Raw genomic sequence first — 26,900 nt, forward strand, 5'->3', positions numbered from 1 at the left:
AACATTAGACTTGTGCTGTGATGCACGCATTAAATGCAGTTATGAGTTCTGTTCTCAGTGTGATCACTTGGTATATGTGTGTTTGTTCACTTGGCTGACATTAGAGAGAACATTTTAGACCAGCATGTGGGATAGTGTCATTATCATCTTTTTTCAGCAGACACTGCTGATGTCATCAGCTATAAAGTGATGTCTGACAATATAAAAGTCAGACTAGTGTCATGTCACTTGCATTAAGTACTGTGTGTTGTAAATAGGTAGGGGTCTTTTCTCACTGCGATCAGTTGGTGGTTTTGTGTGTGTGTGTGTGTGTGTGTGTGTGTGTGTGTGTGTGTGTGTGTGTGTGTGTGTGTGTGTGTGTGTATCTGCGCATGTGTGTCTGTGTGTATTTGTTTACTTGGTTGACATTCAAGAGAGCATTTTACACCAGCACATGGGGCACTGCTATTGCCATCTTTGTCTCACCAGACACTGCTGTTATCATCAGCTATAAAGTGTTATCTGCAACTATAAAAGCCAGACTTGTGACGTGCTTGTGTTAAGTACTGTGCTCTATAAATAGGTATGGGTTCTGTTGTCACTTTGTTCAATTTGTATGTATGTGTGTGTGTGTGTGTGTGTGTGTGTGTGTGTGTGTGTGTGTGTGTGTGTGTGTGTGTGTGTGTGTGTGTGTGTGTGTGTGTGTGTGTGTTTTCACCTGGTTGAAATTTGACAGATCGCTTTACACCAGCATGTGGAACACTGCCATTATCATCTTCTTCTCTGCAAAAACACCGCTGATGTCATCAGCTATAAAGTGTTGCCAACACTCTAAAAGCCTGACTTTTGCCATTCAACTTGCGTTAAGTATTGTATACTTTAAATAGGTAGGGGTTCTGTTCTTACTGCTGTCTGTTGGTATATTTGTGTGCATGGTTGTTTACTTGGTTGACATTTGAAAGATCATTTTACACCAGCATGTGGAATACTGCTATTACCATCTTCTCCTCACAATACACTGTTGATGTCATCAGTTATAAAGTGTTTTTAAACACCTTTATTTAATTACCACTTGTGACATAGGCAAATTTACATTTCTATTAAAGTAATCTAACTGCACTAAAATTAATATTAGCAAACATCATACTTCACATATATTGCTATACATCATATAACCGAAGCAACATTACATACATTATTAAATTCCTGCCCTTTTCTTAAACAAGAAACATCTTTATTAAACCATCACTTATGTCATAAGCAATCATATATAAATGAAAATGAACCACACTGACACAATCCTAGTTACAAGCATTTTACATCACAAACCATACTGATGTCTGACAATATGAATGCTAGACTTGTAGTGTGTCATTTGCATTAAGTACTGTGCTCTGTAAATAGTTGGGTAGGGGTTCTAATCTCAATGCAGTCAACTGTGTGTGCATTCAGAAATCAGTAGGTGAAGATTTTTCAACAATATTTGAAGACACAGCTATGTAAAACCCTCATCTGATCATCTTGTTGTAGCATATTATGATTATGTTATCTTGTATAACAAGCACTCTGGCAGTATTCAATAAAAACCTGTTATGTGGAAGTCACATTAACTACAGATTTTGCAAGCTACTTTACCTACACATATAGGTGTTCTAATCTGACAGCAGGCAAATTGCATGTCTATACATAAACGTCATCACTTTTGTGACAATTTTACAGACGGAGGTGACTCCACATCCATGTCCTACACTCCTCCAAATATGTTCTCCTCAGCATACAATGATGCTTTCATACTCTGTAAAGTGCAACATGACAGTGTTACAGTCAGACACATGCAGTGTTGCTATTGTGACATTGCATGACATTCATCTTCTATACCTACATAGGTGTAATGTTCAAATCAGGGCCAGTCTACTGCTGTGTGTGTGTGTGGTTGATGTCACATTATGGTCACTGTATGGTCTTCAAAATCATTCTTCATTTCACTACCACTTGGGGAACCTTTCACCTAGTTCCATGCATCCACCATCCTTTGTTTTCCTCTGGACATCCTTCTTGCAGTGGAGTGGAGGATGTCCTCATGTCAAATATGCATACACACACACACACACACACACACACACACACACACACACACACACACACATCAAGTAGATGACGCCTTCCATGAGCCTCTGCATGCCGTCTCCAGATCACTGCATGTGTGATTGCTAATTCTGTTATGGTGTGTTGCACCTGTCCCATATGGATAGTGGCAAGATGTTATGCAATCCAACAAATATACACAGCAGTCTTACTATCTTCCATAATATAGATATAGGGATTTTTTTTTACATGGTATAATACTGGTCAGGATTTAATGTGATATTGGCCATTTGCCTAATAATGTTCTATGACCCTGTGAATGGTTGACATGTCAATGCTACAACAGGTTTCCCACTACTCTGTACTATATATACTTTCATTTAATGTGTTGGAACTGTATACATTGCTTTATTAAAAACCCTGATAGTCAATGAGGCGTTTTGCACCCATAGTTAAACAGGTGTACACGTCTGTAGGTATTTGTGTTGCTTTATGCAGTTTCTTGTCTAGCAACATTGTTGCTGGCCATGAAATCATGCTTGTTTACATTTAAATGTAATGCACAGTATGCATATCCAATTAGTGTTGCTGCTCATTGTGCAGACACGTAAACTATGTGTAAGCTTCACACTAAGCCTACACAGACTTTAATGAATCCCCAGGTATCTTTTTAACAATTATCATTCACTACATTTCATAAATTGCCCAATTCCTGCGTTCTGTTAAACATCCTTCCTCTTGCTGACATTATTCCCACAAATTCCATTAATTTCTGAGTTTGAGCCTTCCCCTTTCTTACATTTGGTTTAGATTTTATAGTTACTGTTTTTGGCAGTGAGTAGTATCAAACTTAGTAAGGCCTTACCATGTTTAAGCAATTCAGTTCTTGTATCTCAGCTTGAAAGAATCATTTACTTAGTTACAACCATTTGTTCTCCTCTGTATTTCTGAAAAAGTACTTTGCATGGAATTTTTAAAATCTGTCAGTTCTTTTACATTCCCAAAACATGTTCCTAGTTACATTTCTCTGTCTCTCTTTCCCATCACAAATTCAGCATTTGCTTTCTACCTGAGGAAACATTCTTTGAGGTCTGAAGTAGTGTGTCAGAATGTGAATTGTTTAAGAATTTAATTTAAAAGTCAAAACAAACAGTAGCATGATAGCGTTTATTGTCACAAATACACATATTTTCTTGTTTGTATGTCGGGTGAGTCTGTGATGATTATATTAATACAATTATTATTATTATTATTATTATTATTCCTGCATGGCTTTTAGAGATGCAAATGCTTATAAAATGCCATCTGTGCCATTTAAAAATGAATTTATGTATTTGGAACATGTGAAAATATACAGTAGTTCTTTAACTAATCAGTTTTGAAGTGATGTTTTCGGGTCTCAGTCCTGACAAATATTAAACATAAGATGATATGGTCAAGGGGATAAGTTGATTGATTCCTTATCCAGTGTGGTCTACATAATGTGCAGTGTAGATCTATGCTATTTTTTTCTCTATCACCACTGTTCTGTTTGGGACCCCTGTTAGCAGTCCCCCATGTTTTTATGCCCTTACTAATCTGCATGCATGTGATAGCCCAACTGTTCTGATGTGCACCTGGAGGAGTGCTTCACAAGAAATTCCCATATGAAAGACCTATTGGATGCTACTTATCACCATACTGCAACTCATAGCAGGATTTTCAGTTTAGAACCAACCTCACCAAACCTGCTGGGCTGATACCATGAGGTGGGTATGCAGTGGCACCAATAGGGAAATGTCACCATCCATGTGTTGAGGAAGCCAACATTATCCTGTCCATCTAAACTACATTAAGAAGCTTTCAACTTGGCCTTTGTACTACCACTGGTCCTCATGACCTGATAGTTTTCCCAACACAGCCCCTTCTCCATTCCTTATCACCAGCTCCTCCAACACTAGGCCACAAATTCCAAAATCCAGCCAAAAGAGAAGTATTTCTTATGCGTATCACAGTCAGACCTTCATTTGTCTATGCTATGGATCTGCCAGTATTTGCAGTTATGTAAGCCAACATAATTCTCATAATCCTGATGAGTGTGTGTGTGTGTGTGTGTGTGTGTGTGTGTGTGTGTGTGTGTGTGTGTGTGTGTGTGTGTGTGTGTGTGTGTGTGTGTGTATATGTGTGTGTGTGTGTGTGTGTGTGTGTGTGTGTATATATATATATATATGTGTGTGTGTGTGTGTGTGTATATATATATATATATATATATATATATATATATATATATATATATATATATATATGGGTGTTATATGAATTATCACTGTACACATTTCATTGTTTTCCGAAATACTGGTGGTTTTTCATTGCAGGTACAGTTGGTAGGATTATGTAATGGCTGAACTTCATCGGATTGACCATTACATAACTTTTTCAGAGAAACGGAGTGGAGAAAATAAAGGAGATGTGGTTAGTGAGGTTGTTAAAAAGAAAGCTGGATAAGGAAGATGAGGAAAGGAAAGGGAACAGCTTCCCATTCCAATAATGAGTAAGTGAATCGCTGAGAGATACTTTTGTATGGAACATATTGTAACAAGTAATCTTAGTAATTCTGTGATACTGGAAGCATAAACAGGCTGCATCTTAAATTGAGAATTGTTATAGCCGTGATATGAATTTTATGTTTGAAGGTTTCCAGAATGACATGCTAGAGTGAAAAAAAACAGCAGCTTTGATCTATGCCATTTAATTTTCTTTCAGGTGCTAAAAAGATAAATCAGGAGAAATGGGTTAAAGGGCTACCAAAATCTTTTTATGAGGCATATGAAATTGTTAGGAGTCCGTATCCAGCTGGGCAAAGAAGAACTGCATTTCAAACAGGCATTCTACCTCCTAAGAATAATAACTAGGAAATTTTATTTGCCCAGAAGAGTTTATTTTGGTCTTAGTTACTTCTACCTGGTGTTGAAAATCTACTTTGGTTTTGTGTGTGCGCGCGCATGATTGTGTGTGTGTGTGTGTGTGTGTGTGTGTGTGTGTGTGTGTGTGTGTGTGTGTGTGTGTGTGTGTGTGTGTGTGCAGGCACGCATGCATGAGAGTGCATGTGCGTTTACATCTGTATTTGTAGATAAGATTAATTTTATTTAATAACCCTTTTGAACAGCAGCATTAATCAGTTTAATGTCCAGCCCCCCCCCTTATCTTTTCCCCTTCCAGTTTATGGTCTCTAACTGTTGATCCCTCCCATCATTATGATCATCTAGTTGTTATCTCAAGACTGATTCCCACTTGTGCATCTCACATTTTATGTATTTATTTATTTATTTTACACTTGTTGACTGGGATAGTCCGACTGGATACTTGTCCATTTTCAGCGGAGGCCCAGGGAGAAAAGCTCCATATATACATACATACAGAAAAAATGTTACATTAAACAAATTAAAGCTCTGTTACAGATACAATGCATAGGATAAAAGTCATACATTCTGTCATATATAAATCTGATTTATAGAGTAACAGTTAGAAAGCAATGTAGGGGTGGCAAAAAGACTTCTTTAGCACGTTTATATTGCCAGTAAGTCAGGATTAGAGCAAGGACACAGCCATTGCCTTTTAAAGTACTGTTTTAGATTTTTCTTTGAATTAGGTTAGTTCACATAAAATTTAGAGCTTCCTGTGTTCCGAAACATTGTAACCCAAATTGCTCTCCTGTCTGTGTCACTACATTTTCTCAACTGATGTGTACCCATTCACATTCCTACCACATAAGTACCAACCTCACCCTTTTAGCTCTTCATTTCTTATATTAATCCTTCCTTATTTTGCTTTCTATATACACATTTTGTGAAAGCATTTAGCCATGTAAGTCCATAGTAAATTTTTTTTTCAGCATACAATTTGCCGTCTCTCTTTCCACTGTCTTTTGTTCACATTCCAATGCTTTTTCTCTGCTTTCCATTCTTATTGTCCCAATGTTGTTGCTAATCTATCCCTCTCGTCACCTTCTTTTTTTTCTTCTCAGGTCTAGTACATCAACAATCATCTATATTTCCCTTCTAACCTACCCTGTGTTTTTATATACTCCAGCATATTTTTTTATGCTTGCTTTCTTTTTTTTCCTTTATGCTCTCCTAGCTTCTGTTCTACTTCTTTACTTTCATGATCTTTGACATCCACTCCTTATCAGTTACTATAACACTTTTATTATATTCCAGTCTTCTTCTTCTAAGCTGCCTTTACTGTTATCCATTTCCTCACGCTCTCATTTCATTCTATCACAATTTCTACATTCAAGACCCAATGTTTTATTCAGCCTTCCCTTTAATCCCATTCTTCTCTCACTGTTTTTATTTTCTCATTATTTCTTACTTTCCTTTCTCTATCTTTTCCATCAGTTTTTAAAGGTGGCTGCAGCATATTTCCTGAAGTTGGGAGGTCAGCATCCACCCCGTTCATTAGTATAGGTCTTTTCTGCTTTGTTGTCCTGAATAGCCTTTCCTATGAGCTGATTACATTCTCTTTGTATTTCCTTGATAATTTTTTTCTCGCCGATAGTTTGTGTCTTAGGAGGTACGTTTTGAACTCTCTGAGATACATACTTGCATTATATGATCTATGTTTTGTCTTTTGAGATTTTTACATATGCTCTTTGCTATGAACATTATGGCCCCCAACCTATCCTGTATGACTGCAAATATTCTAACATACATTTAAAGGGTGAATTTTCTTCCTCTTATTTTTTTTTTAGCTATACGAAGCAATCCTCATGGATGTCTGCAATACAACAGTTTAAACTGTGTGACTCTACTTGAGAAAATATCTCTTATGCCAAAGAGAACCCAGGGAAGCAACTGACACATTTTCTCATGTTCACTTCTATAGTCTTCTGAAAAACAGATTTTAAAGTTTTATTAGAATGCTCAACTAGTCTATATTTCTGAGAGTGGTATATAGACACCCATAATTGTTTCACTTAAAAAACTGATAGAGTTCATGCATTAATCTGTACATGAACAAGATGCTTAAACAGTAATAATTTCTTGTGAATTTCTTACCCTAGAAAAAGGCAGCACTAGTTCTTTTGCTATGGTCTTTGTGCTGACTCTTTGTAAGGGTGCTATCTCAGGAAATGTTGTTGCATGATCCATAACTGCTAGAATCTACAGGTGGCTCTTATACAATGGGTAATGGTTTTAGAAGGTTCTTAAATACTGGGTTTCTTTTGGTCATTTTACATTGTGGACAATCTGTACAAAAGTTCACACCTTCATATGTTCATGACAGTAAAATGTAACAAATGTCATAGCTTTTGTCTAATCCATACCAAAATGACCACTCATAATGTGCCTATGCACTAACTGATTTACATGTGTCCTGTAACTGCTTCAGTTTCTGTTCTTTATATGTTGTTATCCTGTAGAGCAGTGTATTTCTTAAGTTAAAGAAGTGATGTATAGCTGGGCTATTCTGTTCCATTGTCTGCCCATTTATTCTCACTCTTTATTTCCCTGCCAATGATTGCCTTCCCAGTGAGACTTCTTAAAGTTTACATAGTTTATCTCTAAGTCAGCCTAGTCAGCATTGCTTTTTAACAGAATCTGGAGGTCATGGCCTCCTTGCCTACAAACAAAGATAGACGTTTTTCCCCTTCACCTAGTTCAATCCCCATAAAATGCAATTGGGAACAATAATTTTCCTGCACCAAGGATACTCATAATTTACTCCATTCCTTCGGTATTTTCTTATTTTCTGCACTACTAGAGAAATTATTCTGTTTTTGAGTAGCTTTCTGCACTGGTGCAGCAGAGTGAAGGTTAAGGCTTTATTTAGGATTTTGAATTTTTTTTTCTTCAGTGTTAAGATTCATCTCTTTCTTTCTCAGTGTCTATACCTATTTCTCCTGCAACTTCCTCATTGACTCCTGTTATTATTTTAACAAATGTAAACTCGCCTACTCTGTCAGTATCTACATCGACTCAGTTCATTATTTGAACAATTGGTGCCTTCTGGTAAGACTTACTATCGGTATATCTAACCCATTTACACTGACCCATATCTTATGTCTTCTACTTACACACCACTTTCTTTGCTGTTGACATGCACCTCCGATAAGCTGAACACATCTTCCCTAGACGCAGTCATTTTTATATCTCTTTAAATTGTGGAAAATCCTGACTAATTATCACAACAAAGGTAATGTTATGCTTTAAAGCTACTGGATGTATTCTGCCTTGAAGGGTTTTTATTTTTGCTTATGTTATATGCTGTTCTCTGGTATCCCTGTTTACACACATTGCTTCAAATCTCTATGTACTGGTTATTTTATGCTTATAAAAAGATTGTGCTCTAACTAGTGTAATCATGTTTGTTAGTCTAACAATCCTTGCAATTATTTTCCATCCACTGCAACTGTGCAAATGATTAGCATAGTCACAGCCTGTGGAAAACAATGTACCTCATATTCTATCGGTATGCTTTCAAATTAAATTTGTCTATCAATTGATGGGCTAGCATAAATGGATTTTGCAGGTATAATCTTTCTAGTATTGGATGCACAGTGTTTTACTTTATGCCTCTCTTTTGAACACCTGAAATAAATCAATTCAGATGGGGACATTTTTTGTTTGTTTGCAGGCGAAAACACACAGCAAGGTGAAGTATTATTGTAAGCCATCAGTGCATGCAAGTTTAATTTATAATTTATATTTTTAGCTGACATCAACTATTTTACTGAAGTAAATAGATATCATGAAGACTTAAAGTAACTTTAAGAAACCCACTTTCTTATATTACTAAGTAGTGCCCTTAAATTTATCTACAGCTAAGATTTCTAAAGTTTGTCTCATAGCATTTACTTTGTTTCTAACCAAAACTTAACAATATGCATAGAAATAACCATCTCTATAATTACTGGTCTATCTTTACTGAATGCCCAGTTCTGAACTCAGAATCATGAATAGAATGGACAGAAATAGCTCAAGCAGAGTAACGTTTTGGACATAATTTATTTCTTGCTTGAAAGAAAATAAGACTGAATGTCTTCCCTTAGTCATTATGTTTGTTCATGATATCAACTGATGAAAAGTTGGGGGGAAGCTCTAAAATGCAGCTCAGATAATCTAGAGCCCCATGTCTTCTGACGGGCCTAGCTGGCCCCTAAAACACCCACCTTATTTAGTTTATTTTACTGCAGTCTTGGATAGTTAGGTTAAGCTGAAGGAATGAAGGGAAAGCTGCGGAGTAAGAAAGAATGTGAAAAATAATAATAATAATTCAGATTATGGGGCAGACCAGGTTATGGAGAAAATGCTAAAGGGCAACACAAGCAAGAATGATAGATATGGACTAAAACTTATTACCATGGGTTCATATAATGCCATTACTGCTTGTTTGAAATGTACATTCTTCATTTTTGTGTTCACACCTTTATATGTGTATTTCTAAATATGTGGAGACATGAAAAAGAAAAAGAGCGTATGCCAAGAAGAGGGGGTATATGCACAAAATCCTGATATTCAGTCTTGGTAAGCAGTAGATGTCTCCCTTCTATCCATTTATGTTCTGGATCTATCACTGCAGTCACTGCAAATAAAAGATTCAGAGTCCATTTCAGTGGTTCTAGACACTCTACATTTGGTTTATAAAACAAATAAGTGCATAAACATCTTGATTATTGAAATGACTTTCTTCAGTTACAGTCAGGTAGTTGCCATCTTTCTTATCTCTACAGATTTTCAAACACATTTCCACTTCTTCTGTTAAGTAGCAGCTTCTCAAAAACAACACTAATTTTAGCCAAAGCCCTGTCGGCTGCATTCTCTCTTCACTTGTAGCTGTCTAAAATTCCTTCCTCAAAATTCTTTCAAGACCTGCTTTTGCCCTTCTCACTGGCAGAAGCTAACTTAAACTGCTAGTGCCATCTTGTTCTCCCATTAATCACTATGGATACCAGCTTCACTCTGACTTGTGAAATGTTTGCACTTTTCTTGGATGATACCCTAAGCTATAAGTCACTATATTATCCTTTTTATATGCAACTGGCTCTGTAAGGCTAATATTAATATAGATAAATAAATAAATATTTAGATAGAAATAAATACACACATATATATATATATATATATATATATATATATATATATATATATATATATATATATATATACGTGTGTGTGTGTGTGTGTGTGTGTGTGTGTGTGTGTGTGTGTGTGTGTGTGTGTGTGTGTGTGTGTGTCTGTGTGTGTGTGTGTGTTTACTGGTAATTTTCAGTAAATCATATGTGACATACCACATCACATGTTCTGTACCCATTTGTAAAATTTAGATTATTCTGCACACCATGACAGCAGAAAATTCCATCACCTGACCAACAGACATCTACAAGTCTTTCAGTTTAATGGTTTGAAGACAATAAACCTGCTGTAATTTGAAATAATAACAACAATAACAATGTATATGTGCATATCTTAGATACCGCTATCTAATTTTCACGTGTACTGTGACAGAATATATGTGTTTGAATGAGAGGGAGGATAAAGGAATGGTGAGGATGCAGGGAGTAGAGTTGGCGAAGGTGGATGAGTTTAAATATTTGGGATCAACAGTTCAGAGTAATGGCAAGTGTGGAAGAGAGGTGAAGAAGTGAGGACAGGCAGGATGGAGTAGGTGGAGAAGAGTGTCAGGAGTGATTTGTGACAGACGAGTACCAGTAAGAGTGAAAGGGAAGGGCTACAAGAGGGTAGTGAGACCAGCTATGTTATATGGGCTGGAGACAGTGGCATTAACAAAAAGGCAGGAGTTAGAGCTGGATGTGGCAGAGTTAAAGTTGTTAAGATTTGCACTGGGTGTGACGAAGGTGGACAGGACTAGAAATAAGTATATTAGTCACCCCAGGTTGGACAGTTTGGAGACAAAGCCAGAGAGGCGAGATTACATTGGTTTGGACATGTGCTGAGGAGGGATGCTCGCTATACTGGAAAAAGGATGCTAAGGATGGAGCTGCCAGGTAAGAAGAGAAGAGAAAGGCCTAAGTTAAGGTTTATGCATGTGGTGAGAGAGGACATGCAGGTGGTTGGTGTGACACAGAAAGATGCAGAGGGCAGGAAGAAATGGAAACAGATAATCCGTTGTGGCAACCCCTAATGGGAACAGCCGAAAGAAAAAGAAAAGAAGACTGTGACTAGCTAAAAAATGTAAGTACTAACATTTTAAAACAAGGTGGATCTAACATACTATTGCAATATGGCTGACTATAAAATTTAAAAAAAATAAATTTTTGGCTTGCTGACTTTTAACCTAGAGCTTTCAAGAAAAGAATTTCAACACTGCAGAACATAACAATGTAAATGCAACAATCCTCAAATAATGATATCAAAAGTTTAGCCCTAATGGCTATAACAGTTCACCTAAAACGTGTATGCTTCGCAGGGAAACATACAATAAAGCACTTAATGCATGTAATAATACATGGTAGAAGGTTACAATAATCACTGCTAGTCTGTCATCACTGCCACGTGATTCTTAAGAGAATTAATCTTTTTCTGCTTCCCTTTTTCAATTTACTGAAGCTAAGCTGTGTTCATGCATTTCCTCTGCAGCATATTGCCCACCTCTTGTAATAATGTTCAACAAAAGGTCATAGCATATTAAACCATCTTGATATATAGCAGTGTTAGATGAAAAAAGGCATGGTAAATAAATAAATACATTTGATTTCCCTTCTGTTAAGCGTGAGCTAATGATTTAAGGAACAGTGACTTTCTGTCTAAGATTACAACAAAGAGGCCTAGAATATTTTCTGTCTGAGACACATTTGTAATAGATTAAAGGTCTGTATCCAGCATGAAAGGGAAGCTTCTGCCATTATTCTTGTTTTCAGCTTGTCATTATGCTTTCTTGGTCTTTGCACGGAATAAATCAGGGACTGCATGCTAAAGTGGAAAATCCACTGTGCCAATGCTGCTCCAGTCAGAATGCGTTTCAACAAATAGTTTTAAATCCTTTCATTCTCAGAGCCCATCACAGCAGGTGCTTTTAACTAGCACACTGCAGCTTTCATTAGGCAACCAGTGTTTCACAGTCCCACAATTCATTCTTAAGGTCTCAGACTTTAAAAGTGTTAGCTAGACATTATTAGCATTATCAAAGGACAAACCCTGCATAACTTACATAATACATCATTCGGATTTCTGTTTAATTTTTACCCATTCCTTTCAGGAAGCCGGAGATGCATTCATTAAAAGAAAATGTAGCTTTAAATGGGTTTGCATTATATGTAACTGCTGATAACTTTTACAGATTTTTTGTTACTGTATATGTTGGCACCATTAAGACAATTTATTAAAAATTTCAATCGTAAAAATATATTCTCTGTGTTTAATATTATGTACATTAGTAAAATCAGCAGGAGATCAAATGCAGGTGCACTAGATTTGGTTTAATAAAATTTCACTAAATTCATAAGCTTTAAATGTCAGACTAATATGTCCTTACAGCCAGCATGAAGTTAATTGCTCAGGCATTACTGTTGTACAAATAAATAAATCATTTTTTTTGACTCCATAGAATTAATGTGTTGGAGTGTTGATTTGTTTGATCTCATTCATATTTGTTTACTGGGACAGTGCATTGATAACAGCTGACCAATTTCAGGCACAGCCCAGGTGAAATGTTTCAGAGGTAGCACAAAAATGGAGGTTAAATATGTTGTGGTAGTTTATTAAATGTATGATAAAAATGTAGATCAGAAGGACAGACATTTAAAGTAATCAATGCCAACTATCTATATCCTCTCATGAAATTCTATATTTTGAACAAATGTTTTTCCAGTTTTACCACAGCTCCAGTTTATTTTGTCTCTTGTTCACACATGTTTATTTACAATGTGTAACGCAGTTACATGCCCAAATGCCATCTGAGAGTGATGCTAAATGTGAGAAGCACTATCTGTGTAGAGTTTATAGTTACTACAATGTCCTACTCTTTTATGTGCACTACATTAGGCTGTTCTGTTACAGAATAGGATAATTTGACTTAAGACCCCAAGGCTTATTAATACTTTACCAGCATTTAAATTAGAGAGTTACTTCAGTCTTCTTCTTTTGGCTTTTTTCACAGTTAGGGGTCACCACAGCAGATCACCTGTCCGCTCGTGATTGGCAGTGGAGTTTTATGGTGTCAAGTTGCTAGCCTGGCACCCAACCTTTCACAGAAGGCACACACACCTAGGACCAATTTAGAGTGTCCAATCCACCTACAGCATGTCTTTGGGATGTGGGAGGAAACCAGAGCACCCGGAAGAAACCCACGTGACCACTGGGAGGACATGCAGACTCCACACAGAAGGCACCCCAACCAAGGATCGAACCGTGGAACCTCTTGCTGTGAGGTGGCAATGCTAACCAATGCACCACCGTGGCTGCCCTTAGAGAGTTGCTTCAGTCTGATGGTCATAAACTCAGTGACTGACATTTCAGTGCTTACTTAATAATATAAGTTGCTGTTCTGTTGACTTGTATTTTTAAATCATGTGTCTTACATGCCCTGGAATGAGCATTGATTTTCTAACACCAGAATAGTATTCTATTGTCTTCCATTTTTCCTGTGTTATTTATTTAATTATTTTTTACTTATATTCCATTTTGTAAAAGAATGTCTGTTTAGACAAGTTGTCCCATTTTCATGGTTATGATACAACACCAAATGTCTGCCATGTGATATGTTTATGGAAGTTGCTAGAAAATGAAACCCAGATTAAAAGTTAATTTCCTTCTTTTTCTTTCTTTCTTGTTTTTTTTTTCTTTCATTTGCCTCCTTATATTATCATTCATTTCTCTGTTTTTTTTTTCTGTCCAGTCTTAGCATTTCTTGTCATTATATTTTGCAACTCTGAGTGCATGGCTGTGACTTCTGTGGAATATTTAAAGTTAGTGGCAGCATCGATTATTGTTACTTCTTGATATGGCAAAGAAGCCATTAGTTATCTGTTCTCTAGATATGTTATTATTTTATAGCATCAGTGGCTAAATTTTCCAAAAGTTACTTTTCATATGTCTTGTTATCTGATTTGTTTTTGTACAATTATATATATGACCTACATACTTTAAATTATCTGAACTTGGCTTTGATTTTTGCTTCTTGGAACAATGTACTTATGTGAATCTTTGATCATGTAAGAAGTGGTGCTTGTACTATGACAAACACTGCCACTGGGAACAATAACGCAGCCCACGAAATACTTTTAATTTTTAGAAACCAAGAATTAGAGACACTTCATCATAAAATGTGATGTTGGCAGGAGTTTAAAAGATCAGCAGTCCATGATGTCTGGGTATGTTTTTTCTCATGACTTAGTTTCCAGACAGTGCTTTATGCTGCACATCAAACAATTTCTTCGACTCACCTGTGAAGCCTAATCCTAATTTAGAGTGTCCAGGCTCTGAGTGCGTGTTTCTTTTACTATTGCAGTCATTCATTAGTGGACTACAGCTGAGAGGCACTGCCCCTGTAGAGACCAATGCCATGTGCTTGCAGATATGCAGCCCCACTTTTAAAATTAGCAACACTAAATGCTATCTCTTTTGTAACATAATATGGATTTTTCAGTTATTATTACATTTTCTTCATAGCAACATTGCTATTATAGTCTGTTTTCTTTATAGCAAAATAGAGTATGTCTTCAAGTTTCCCTGCTGAATCTGAATGCCATTTTCCCAGTGGGCGATTTTGTTTAACCACTGGTTCAAGCTCTGTTATTATTCTGGTAATACTTTCAGTATCACAGCAGGTATTTAACAATTATACATAAATGGCAAGTGTCAGTTTTGAACTGTACAGTACAATTTAGCCCTTTGTGAGTCAGAGAGTTTGGTGACAGAACCTAAGTGTAATATATACTGAATGGAAATTAATAGCAAAGGACTAAAACTATACTATACTTTTCAGCATTTGCACTTTGCGCTTTTCAAAACAACTGAGACTAATTCTGAGACTAATAGTATACTCAAGCTGATGGAAAAAGACTGGCTCAGGTGTTAGATTATAAGAATCATTTTGTACAAGATAAGTGGCTTCTCTGCTTCCATTCTACTTTACTTTTCCCAGTCTTTTAAAATATATTATTTTCTAGACACCAGATGAAACGCCAGAAAACTAGCGTAAAGAAATGTATATTAAATTAAATATTCACATCTGCTTCCTTCCGTATGTTTTTAAATCTGAATGATTTATGTACATTACTAAATATTTGTAAAATAAAATGAATGAAATAGTCACATGAGGCACTCCTTCATAATTCTTGTTCATAACATTTGCCACTTAATGGCACAAAAAGTACGGATAGATAAGTATAACGTAGAATGATCAGAGAAGACTCTAGGGAAGGACTTGTAAAGGCTGAGCACAAGGACAGAAAGATGGCATCTGTGGTTCAGTGAAACATGTAAACAGTGGACCTGGGCTGTACCAACCTTGTTAGGCAGGATCAATTGGTAACACGGAGCTGAAGACAAAAGGGCAGGAAAAGACCTGGCTGTTTTGATCACACCTAGAATGAACTACAACAGACAAGCTAAAACCTGAGAAAGGTACTGCAAAAACAAATAAAACAATTTTTTTTCATATGACTAGCAAATTATATGAAACATGGGCTCAATAACGATAAGGCATTTTCCCAGATAATAAACAAGAGCAGTGCATATGTTTTAAGAGTAGATATCATAGAAATAAAATTGTAAGCTAAGCATAATTATACAATGATCAAAATACACTACTTCAATACCGTGAAAGCTAATAAGCCTTGTAGTTTTCTTTCTACACCTATGATGATAAAATAAAACAAGCTGTGAAGCAATTTTCCTAAAGTTGCTATCCCATTCTTTTAGGAAAGAAGAGGGTGTGACTCCCCACCCCTCGCCCAGTAATCAAGGAGCCTCAGTCATCACCACTGGCACTGGGGGGGGGGGTGGCGTACACTGAGAGGATGACAAATTCTCACACAGTATTTCCAGATGCAGCTCTCTGCATCAAGTGCAATTTCCTTTAAGAGCACACAGAGACACACTCAGTCTGGGGCTAGTTTCTCCCTCTTTATCCAGATCCCCAATAAGACTCCCCACTGGCACAACTATAGGGTTGAGATCTCAGCTGAGTGGCCAAGCCAAGACCTCCAGCTCCCTCTCTGTCCAACCAGTGCATCATGACCCTGCCCAAGTAGCTGAAGCACACACATACTTTGAGGTTTGACTTACACACACACACACACACACACACACACACACACACACACACACACACACACACACACACACACACACACCTAGGAAAGTCTGGCACAGGTTTACTAGCTATGCCCCCTTTTCCCACACTATAAGGTAGTTATCACTGCCACTAGCCAGCTCCTTATCAGCTTCTTTAAGGCCCTTAACAAAAGGGTGTCCAATCTTACTGTTTAATGGTACTATCAATACAAATGGTAGTTTGACCAAGAGCAAGGCTATTAGGAGTGGCCTACGCAGTGTCAAATAAATATGTTAGTACTCTCAGAACTTAAATATCTCTAGACAGATCAGCCACAATGAAATGTTTAAATATAGTTAATAATAAATTATAAAATAACAATAAAATATTCAGTGTATAATTACAGTGACATCAGAGTTTAAAATCACTGGAAACATTGCAGGACAGTCTCAAATAAATAAAGAAAATATCTAAGCTAAACTTTGCTATATTCCTGACTATATCTATGAGAATTACTATACCCTAGAACAATTAATTAGAGCAGCAAGGAAAATGTGGTGAGTGGATCTTCTAGCTGATGTTGTCAGGTCAAAGACAGAATGCTGAGTCTCTCTCAGAGAGTTCTTAAATTAATATCTCAAATATTGCTGCTGGGATAGCATGCATAATGACATAATTTCTTGTCATCTGACTGTATCCCAGGTAAAACCCCCACTGCTGAAAGCTAGCAGTATTTAGTATCCACCTTTGAAAATACATAGATAAGGGCTTTTCCTCAGATTTTAGGCAAATGGTGGAAGTCATAAAACAATAAAACACTTCCAAGACAATACAGAAATCTCCTTAGTTTTAGACATTGTGTCTCCTTGCTGCACTGAACCTGAAAGACATCTTTTTATGGCCTAGCCATAAAGTAATTTAATTTCAGCTATTTTTCTAATGTTTTCAAGTTAAACTCCTGTATTCCAGTTCTCCTTTCTTAAAATATGTACATTTATACAGTTACAATAGTGTATGTACTTTTCTGCTCTATTCCAGTAGGGTACACTGTGTATACATTTCAAACAGCACTTTGTAAAATACCTCTTCAGCACATATGTCTGTACAAACCATCTTATATGACATACAGCTCTAATACATTTGTAACACAAACATCTTATATGAATCATGTTAATATTCAAAAATGACATGATTATTTACAAAATTCCAGATAGCTGTGTTGGCAGTATCTACATTTCTCACACTTGTATATAAATAATGTTGATAATCTCAAATGATATATAATTATTTACAAAATTCCAACTAGCTGGGCTTGTAGTATCTACCTTCATCACAGAGGGTATCATTTGTGGGGGTTTACAGGTCACCAAGTTCCACCTCTCAAGAACACTACAGAATGTCTGCTCAAAAATTCATAGAACCCTGCCTGTGAAAGCTCTTGAGAGATTTTCCAGAAGTTTATATACAGCTGTGCTGCTAGTAAGATTTAATGTAAACAGATTATGTTTACAAACACTGTTGAGACTGTAGATAGAAGGTTTAGCAAAATTAGACTGCCTGGAGTGGGTTTCAATTACTGGACTGTCAACTTCCCCTAAAAAGATGTAACTACTGTTCAAAGGGATTAAAAAGAATTCCTGTTGCACATTTTGTGCCATGAGCTCGTCCATTCAACTCTGCATTCTACAAAGTTAGAAACAGTAGAAAGACACGCTCTGTGCTAGAACATGGTGTTGAGTCCCCCCTTCCATAAATATTAACTCATGTTCCAAGACCTTAGAGAAAGTACTTCAGTGAAAAAGAGTTATAGTCTCTACATGGTGTTAAAGGATTACTTCTGACTGTGAGAATCACTTTAAATGGCACTCAAAGTGCCACTGTGAAAGGTTATTGTATGGTATCAAGAACAAGAAAGGTATATATGAGGCCTTCAAGAAGGAATCCTCAGATTTCTAATACTGCTTGTGATTCAATACATCTCATATTGATGTACAATCAAGCTTTAAGCCTTCATGCAGTAGATAGTAGATACAATGTCTTAACTGCATTTCCATTGAACTTTCTTCTGTAAGATCAAGTGTTTCTGTAACAAGTAAAAGAGGCCAATGTTATATTTTGGTTTCCTCTTTGCATTTTGTGTGAAATCTTAGAAATGCTGTTTGTCACCAGTCATTCCACCACAATCTCTGACCCTCAGTTTTCAAAAACCAAAGCAACAGGTGTTCACTTTTCATGCATGGTGCACTTAAACCAGCACTCTGGTGGCTATATGCAGGTCTTTTATTAACTGAAAGACATTTGCCCTACAGTCAAGAAAAAGCAGAGCAGCATAGACACAGAATTTGCAATTCTTCAGTCCAACGAAAAATATCAAGTCATCCCTGCCCCCTTTCAATGTATTCTCAACAGTGTGATTGTGAATTAGTCATGTTAAACAAAATCAGCAAAAAACTTACTTTAAAACTTAGCAAATTAGCAAACTATACTGAACAACTATTTGCATAAAATACAAGAACTCTTTAATCTTTTTTTTTTACAGAAATGCACAATCTTATCTTAACTTAATCAGGGGTATTATTCCCTTCTCAAATATTCACTTCCTGATCTCTTTCCTGTATTCACCTTTCAATTTATTCTCCTAATCCCACATGTACAAGTGAAGCAATTTAATCAAATCTGGGATTTCTGTCTTGTGATTACTTTTCTTTAATGTCATTATTATTCCCACATGCTTTTTCCCCTTTATTCAGTCTTGTATACCAATTGAAATCCATTCCTAGAATCCACCTTTCCATCACCCCCCCCATCCTCTTCTATTGGTCCTTTTATTAACTTATCTAGCTCTTTGTTGTAAACGTCTAGTTCAGAACAATTCCAGAAAATATATTTCCCATCACCCTTTTGTATTGCCTTACATCTCCAGAAAGAAACAGTAGCCCCAATAATTAATTTTTCTACCTTACTGGGGATATGAAAACAGTTATGCAAACATTTTAGGGAAATATTCTGAACTTCCTCGACCATATTGTTTAATTAACAGATGACCAACTTGTCCTCCACTGCACCTGATTTAGCTCCCTCCAAAAACCTCTTGAAGTGGTCAAACATCTTCCCAGCTATTTTCCTACCTTGGTCCATGAGAGCTCCATACAACTGCATAGTTAATCCTTTAATATTCTGCCACAGCTCCTCCATTGACTAATCCACTGAAGTAATGATGGTCAGCTTTCTCCTGACAGCTTGACCTAAGGCAGTTTAGCCTGGGAGATATCTGTGCTTTTCTAAAGTGCTTAGTTGCATTCAATGTCACTCTTAATCAAAGCTATCATCTGAGCAGTGTAAGGGTAATTTATATCCCTACACAGCCAGTGAAGACATTGCTACTATGTAAACAGACTTGCAAAAGTGCCCAAAGTGGGAGTTCATGTCTGTTTATGGTAAAAGTCATTGTAATTGAAAAGCTTATGTATAAGATTGCAAGCTATGGCATCAGCCCACCTTATTTAAAGGTGTCTTAGCACTTTCTGACAAATTTTCATATGTTTTTCACCTCAAATAAACAACTTATGCAGTTTATAGATTTGTTTAACTCTTTGCTTTTAGTAGGAGTTGGAATATACTTTAAGAAATAATCCATTTTTGAACAAATCATTTTAATTTCTGCACAGATATGCTTCACCAAAGGCAAATGCATTTGTCTCTGGACATCAGATTAACGCTAATTATTTTGCGCAGTGGTTAGTGTTGTCTCCTCACAGCAAGAGGTTCTCCAGTTCACTTCTTGTCTGGGGTGCCTTCTGTGTGGAGTCTGCATGCTCTCCCTGCATTTGTATGGGTTTCCTCTGGGTGTTCCGGTTTCCTCCCACATTCCAAAGACATGCATCTGGAGCATTTCTCCCCAGACCTCCACTGAAAATAGGCTCTGTCCCAGTCAGACTTTCCCTGTAAACAAATGTTAAATAAAAAAAATAAAAATAAAAAACTGAGTGCTGCCTTACCTCTGAGTATTGTGCTGGAAATGAAAACCATCTAAATGAGATGATTCAGGAAGACTTAGCTAAGTTTTCTGCTCCCAGGGTGGCTGGGAACATTTCTATAGTCTCTAGCCCTGAAGTAATGGCAGACTGCTGTAAAATGATGTACATAGCTGTCAGGACCTGGGTGAGGTTTTCCAATAATTAGATGCCATCATCTGCAAATAATAGCACTCTTGTTTCTGTCTCTTGTAGCTGCCAAATCTGTAGGTTTTAGAAGGTTCTTATAAACTGAGTGAAAAGCTCAAAAAACATTAGGAAAGATGGTGGGGGACAACAGGCAGCTCTGCCTTGTACTTCTAAACAGGAAATGAACTATGGGTACCACAGACTGGACTGCTGTTTTTGTTGGGATTGCAGTGAAGTACTAATAATAGTCCTTAGGTAGTCTGAGTTGGACCATCCTTCTAGAAAACCCACCTTTGAAGAGTAGGTTATATAGGGCAGCATATAAAGTATATGCTTAGTTAATACTCTTCTATATAGCCTCTATGTCAATTAATAAAATAAGATGTTAGTTTTCTACTGTTTTGGCAGAAATGAAATGATATTCTCAGTTTTACAGTAAAGTAGAGAAGGGTGCCATTCTCATACATTTCCTAAAAATAGGTTCAACAGTGGACTTTCAACAATACTGGCCAGGGCTTTATAAATCCTTGTTATGAAGTCATTCAGTCCTAGATCCTTACCGTCAGGCGTGTCTCTGATGCAACCAGCATCTTCCCCACGTACATGAATCTCAAGAACTTATCATTCTTCACCTGGGAAATTGTCAGGAATCTTGTTTTCCCTAAAACATCAGACATCAAATGCATCATATCTTGTGAGGTTTCATCTTTTTCATATAGCTGAACAGAGAACATTTCAAATTTTATCCAAATAGCTATGCGTAAAGTGACTAGATCCTACATGAGGTGTCTAACACCTGAGTGGCTGTACTGACTTGGTTCTTTTTTCAGATCAAGGACTAGGAAGTTCCCTGACCTGTCTCACCCAGCACATACTTTAAGTGCTTCTCTTCTAAGAGGTAGAGCTTACCCTTCCCCTGTAACATGTAACAGTCTGATTCTGGCTGTCTTATATTCCTGTAAGGTTGCTTTATGCCAGGCCAAATTTTCTTACACTGGTATATACAAATCTGTATGTCAGCATCTAATAGATGTATTTTGGAATCCAGCTTTACTAGATTCAGATCTTTGGCAGTGTTACATATTGACTTTAATTCCCATTTGAAAGTCTCTAACCACATGTATGTAGGCATTGACCTTAATGGGTTCTATTTGATAACAGTTTACTTCTGCCTTTAGAAAAGCTAGAGAGTTTACATCCTGCAGTTCAAAAGCAGTTTGCTTCAACTGTTTTGCAGATTTTTTCATTTCTTCACCAGTCATTAGTGCAATACTGTGCACATCATGGTCAGATGGACAGCAATGATACATTTCACATTTTGTGACTTCTGCAGCAACCAGGAGAAAAGAAAACAACCAAAAATCTAAGTTGCTAGAAGCCATCACATCTGCAGCATGATTGTATACCTAGGTTCCCAAGGGAGCACTAGCCTTTAGACATCAAGAAATGTTACATCCTTCAATCCCCCAGCTAATAACTTTTGAAATTTGAAGTCCCACTCCATTTTGGGGTTCATTCTATCTAGGATGCAGTCTACCACCATATAAAAAGTCACTCCCTTTTAAGGCAAACAAACCATTCTGAGTTACCATTTTCAGTACATTTAGTGTGTCAGAGAATATATATGGATCTACATTTAGTATATGCACATTACTTAAAATAGCAGACTTGCTATTGTTTTTACCTTGGCTATCCCTTCCTTCATTTTCTGCTCCTACCTCCATCCATTCCAAAGATTCTGAAATCTAGATAATAACATCTCCCCTAGAGGAGCTTAAAAGGCTCTTCACAGTAGTTTTTTTCCCCAAAATAACATTTAAATGTTCAGTTTTGACAAACCTAAATTGTAATAAGATATGAGTCAACTAAAAATTTAATAGCTGGTCCATAAACAGTACACTCTAGACACATCAATCAACTTAAAAGTTATGTTGGGTATAATTCAATCTGGTTATTGAAGGAAATAACAATAAACACTTTAGTCTATTAATAAATGAACAGAGATGACTATGGTGGTACAGCTTCAGAAATTACCAAGTGGAAAAAGAGCCTAGAGAAAGATTAGCAATCACAACAGTCATGCACAGTGCAAGGTATACAGTCTATTCTGGGACTTAGTTGCACCTGTACATAATGGTTACCTCCTTACACAGGTTCATAGGCTCATACTAGGCTATCTGCCCTAGGGCATTTATAAGCCTAGCCAGAGTGTGTTTGGCCTTCGCAACCCATTTTAAATTAATTTTGCTATGCCATTTTTCGAGGTTAGTATACTGTGCCTCTCTCTAACAGTGACACAGAAGTGATACCTGGGGTAAACCTACGATCTCCCATCCACTCATCAAGATTCCTCTTGAAGAGAGTCAATGAGGGACTCTGCCTAACCTGGAATGGGATTTTATTCCAGAGTGAAGGGAGCCTCTGGGTTATGAATCTGTCCCTCCAGCTTGTCCTATTTATTTCAGTGCTGAGGTTCAAGTTTCTCGAGCGCGTAGCTCGATGGGATTTGGATTTTCTGAGGTGCAGCATGTCCATTAATTCCGGGTTGGACATGGCTTTACACATCAGGCACAGATCACCTCTGAGCAGGCGGTATGCCACTGAGTAGAGCTGGAGTTTCTTTAACCGGGCAGCATATGGCATCTGTTTGAGCCCTTTGATCCTCTTGGTGAGGTACTTTTTGGGTCTTTCCAGTTGCTGCAGGTGTCTGGTAAGGTACATCCCAAAAGGGGCATTGTACTCAATTATGGGCCTGATGAGGGATGAGTATAGAGGCACAATGACCTCCCCTGATCTAGATGTGAATCCCTTCATGATTAGGTGGGCTATATAAAATGTTTTTCTAACCACTGTGGCCACGTGGTTGTCAAATGAGAGATTGCTATCAACTCGGGTCCCCGGGTCCCTAATTACTTTTTCTGTACTTAATGGATTACCACCTATGTGGTAATTTGTGGGTACTTTGTTTTTGCCAAAGGGGATGACTATACACTTTTTGGCGTTTAGCTTGAGGCCATGGCTCTGGCTCCAGTTGTCTGTTTCTATGAGGCCCTTTTGGAGGATGCTTGTGTCGGATGGAGAGTCGATTACGGCACCCAGTTTGCAGTCATCTGCGAACTTGGTCAGCTACAGTCCTTCCATATTGGCCTGTACCTCCGAGAAATATATACCGAACAAGAGAGGTCCCAGGACTGAGCCTTGTGGGACGCCACTTGTAACTAGTTTGGAGTCTGACATGGCTCCAGCAATTCTAACCATGTGGGTTCTGTCCTTGAGCCAGTTTGCAACCCATCTAGTGAGATAGGGGTTCATATTTAAGCTGGTGAGCTTATCTATAATGCCCGAGTGGTGTATTGTATCGAAGGCTTTTGCGAGGTCCAGATAGGCTGTGTGGACCACCTTCCCCTCATCAATGGCCTTGGTGACTGTTTCAAAGAAATCGACCAGGTTTAAGAGGCAGCATGTGCCCTTAACAAAGCCGAACTGGGTAGGATCCAGTGTCTGTAGGTCCCCAATATCTTTATTTATGAGGTCTATGATGATCCTTTCCATAGCTTTGCAGACCAAGCTAGTCAGGCTTATGGGGCGATAGTTTCCAGGATCCGTTGAGGCACCACCTTTGTGGAGAGGGACCACTGTTGCTGTACACCACTCTTTGGGTACATATCCTGTAGTAAGGCTGAGACTGAACAGTAGTTTTATGTTTGGGTTTAGCTCTTCTTGGAGTTCATGTAGGACGCAGCCTGGGACACCGTCTGGTCCCATTGAAGCTGTGTTTTTTGCTTTGGAGAGGGTGGCTCTTACCTGAGCATCTGAGATGTCAGGGGGGCAGCACTCTGCTTGGATAGATATTTTCCCTTTTGGTGGGGAAGGGGGGAGATGTTTGCGCTGAACCTGTCAGCTAGGATGTTAGCAATGTCTGTGGGTTCGGTGTATTTTTTGTCATTTTGGACTAATTCTGAGCATATCTGGGAATTCCCACCCAGGCTCCTAACATAACTAAAGAAAGCCTTATGATTATCCTTAGTGTCCTGTGCAATTTTTCTCTCGAAGCTGGCCTTAATGAAGTTATGAGTGCCCGTAGTTTTTTGCTAATACTGATCAGAGATGCCTTCCCTTTTTGGGATTTTGCTCTATCATGTAGTAGCTTCCTCCTTCTATTGTATAGTTTGTTTATGGCTGGGATCCACCAGACAGGACGTCTGCCTTTGGAGGATTGGGTCTTGGTTTTATTTGGGATTGCATGATCCATGCATTCCTGAAGGTGTTCATAGAATGCATTTGTAAAGGATTCTGCGATCTGGGCCGTATTTTCCACAGGCCCGGGGGATTTGAAGGATTCCACCTCGGTTTTAAGGAGTGTGAAATTTGCTTTAGAGAAGATTTTTCACTGTGGTTTTCTGGGCAGGGGGTGGGGTCGGGATGTGAATATCCAGTGAGATTAGTTCATGGTCTGATCTTACCAGTGAGGGATACACTTCTGGTCTGGAGCATAGAGTCCTCATGTTGGTGATGATCAGGTCCAGTATGTTTTCCACTCTTGTGGGAGTGGTAACAAGATGTTCCATAGCATTTGAGTTTATAAATTCTAGGAATCTTTGGGCTAGGGTGTTGGAGCTAGAGTAATGTTCCCAGTCTATGTTTGGGTAGTTGAAGTCGCCCAATATAATGGTGTTTGGAGAGACCTTCATATTTTCCAGTGTTCTCAGGAAGGCTGATTGGGGTTCCTGGGTTTGGGAGGGTGGTCTGTAGCAGGCTATAAACTGGAAGGCAGTTTTACCTACTGTTAGTTGCACATGGATAGTCTTTGATGCTTCGTGCTGTGCCACCAACCTGGAGGTGTGGGTATCTTTGACGAATATTGATACTCCCCCTCCTTTTGTGGTTCGGTCCAAGTTTTGGGGCCGAAAAGCATGGTATGAGGTATAACCTGGTAGGGCTGGGGTGCTCTCGGGAGCCTTGAACCAAGTTTCTGTTACTGCACAGATATCAATGTTCTCCATGCTAAGGGGAGTTTTGAGTGCATGCATCTTGAGGTTTAGACTTCTGGCATTGAGTAGCATTACTCTTAGTTTCTTATCCCTTGTGATACCTATGGAGGTGGGTTTGTCTTTTGAGCCTTGCCTAAAAAAGGCACTATGGGGGTAGCAAGAGCCTTTGCCAATATCTGAAAGCCCAGGGGTGACAGATGCAAGCTGTCCCTAGCGAAGCATCGTGGCTTGTCGTGCATGTCATCCCAGACTGACAGGCATTGGATCCCCTTTGAATGACACCAATACTTAAGCCAATTGTTGAAATTCATCATCTTGTCTTCATATTGTGGCATCATTCTTGGTGAGGGTAAGATGCTACTCAAGGTCAGGGTCATACCGGCCTGGGTTACATGCTCAGAGAGCTCCTCTATGTCTCTTTTCATGTAGTCCAGGGAGGTACGTCTCAGGTCATTCACACCAGCATGGACAATGACTGAGTCATATTTGTACTTGCCTTGGAGTAACCTGAGTGCTTGTGTTATGTGGCGGATCCTAGCACCCAACAGGCAGCTCACCGTGACCTTCTCCTTGTTCAGCATGGTGAGCGGGACGTCAGTGTGCCTGACGATAGAGTCACCTATTACAAGTGTATCAGGTGTGTTGTTTAGCCTTAAGGGCTGTGACTGTTCGGCACACTGGCTTTGTGAGCTATGTGTTGCACGTGTTTTGTTTTGGGGTAGCAGGGGTTATCAGGGGTTCCCTGTTTCTTTTGCTTTGAGGAGACATCATAGTCCTTTTCTTTGATCACACTAAGGAATGCATTGATATGTTTGAGGTGCAGATCAGCAGGAGCTAGTAAGGCCCTCTGTATAACCACATGCCTATGATTCTGCTATTTTATGGAGCCCTCTGTATAACCATGTGCATAAAAGTCTGATATTTTAGGGAGACCTCTGTATAACCATGTGCCTATGATTCTGCTATTTTATGGAGACCGCTGTATAATTATGTGCCTACGATTCTTCTATTTTAGGGAGACCTCTGTATAACCATGTGCCTATGATTCTGCTGTTTTATGGAGACCTCTGTATAATTATGTGCCTATGATTCTGCTATTTTAGGGAGACCTCTGTATAACCATATGCCTATGATTCTGCTATTTCACGGAGCCCTCTGAATAATCATCTGCCTATGATTCTGCTATTTTAGGGTGCCCTCTCTATAACCATGTACATAAGATTCTACTACGCCTTCTGTATAATGATGTACCTATGATTCTGCTCTAACCATGTGCCCACGATTCTCCTGTTTCTTTACCTCCAATGCTATCATTCTCTAAAAATTCAAAGTTGTTTGAAGTAGCCACTGCAAAAAGTTGATGAATGAGTCTTCCAGGAAGATGTTCTAGGCTCATGATATCATCATGTTGGAGGAGCTTATTCACGATGTCAGGCTTTGCAGGAAGAGATCAACACACTGGTAC

This window comes from Protopterus annectens, chromosome 2.part1 (assembly GCF_019279795.1).
Source record: "Protopterus annectens isolate FY-2018-M chromosome 2.part1, PAN1.0, whole genome shotgun sequence".
In the NCBI taxonomy this organism is placed as follows: Eukaryota; Metazoa; Chordata; order Ceratodontiformes; family Protopteridae; genus Protopterus; species Protopterus annectens.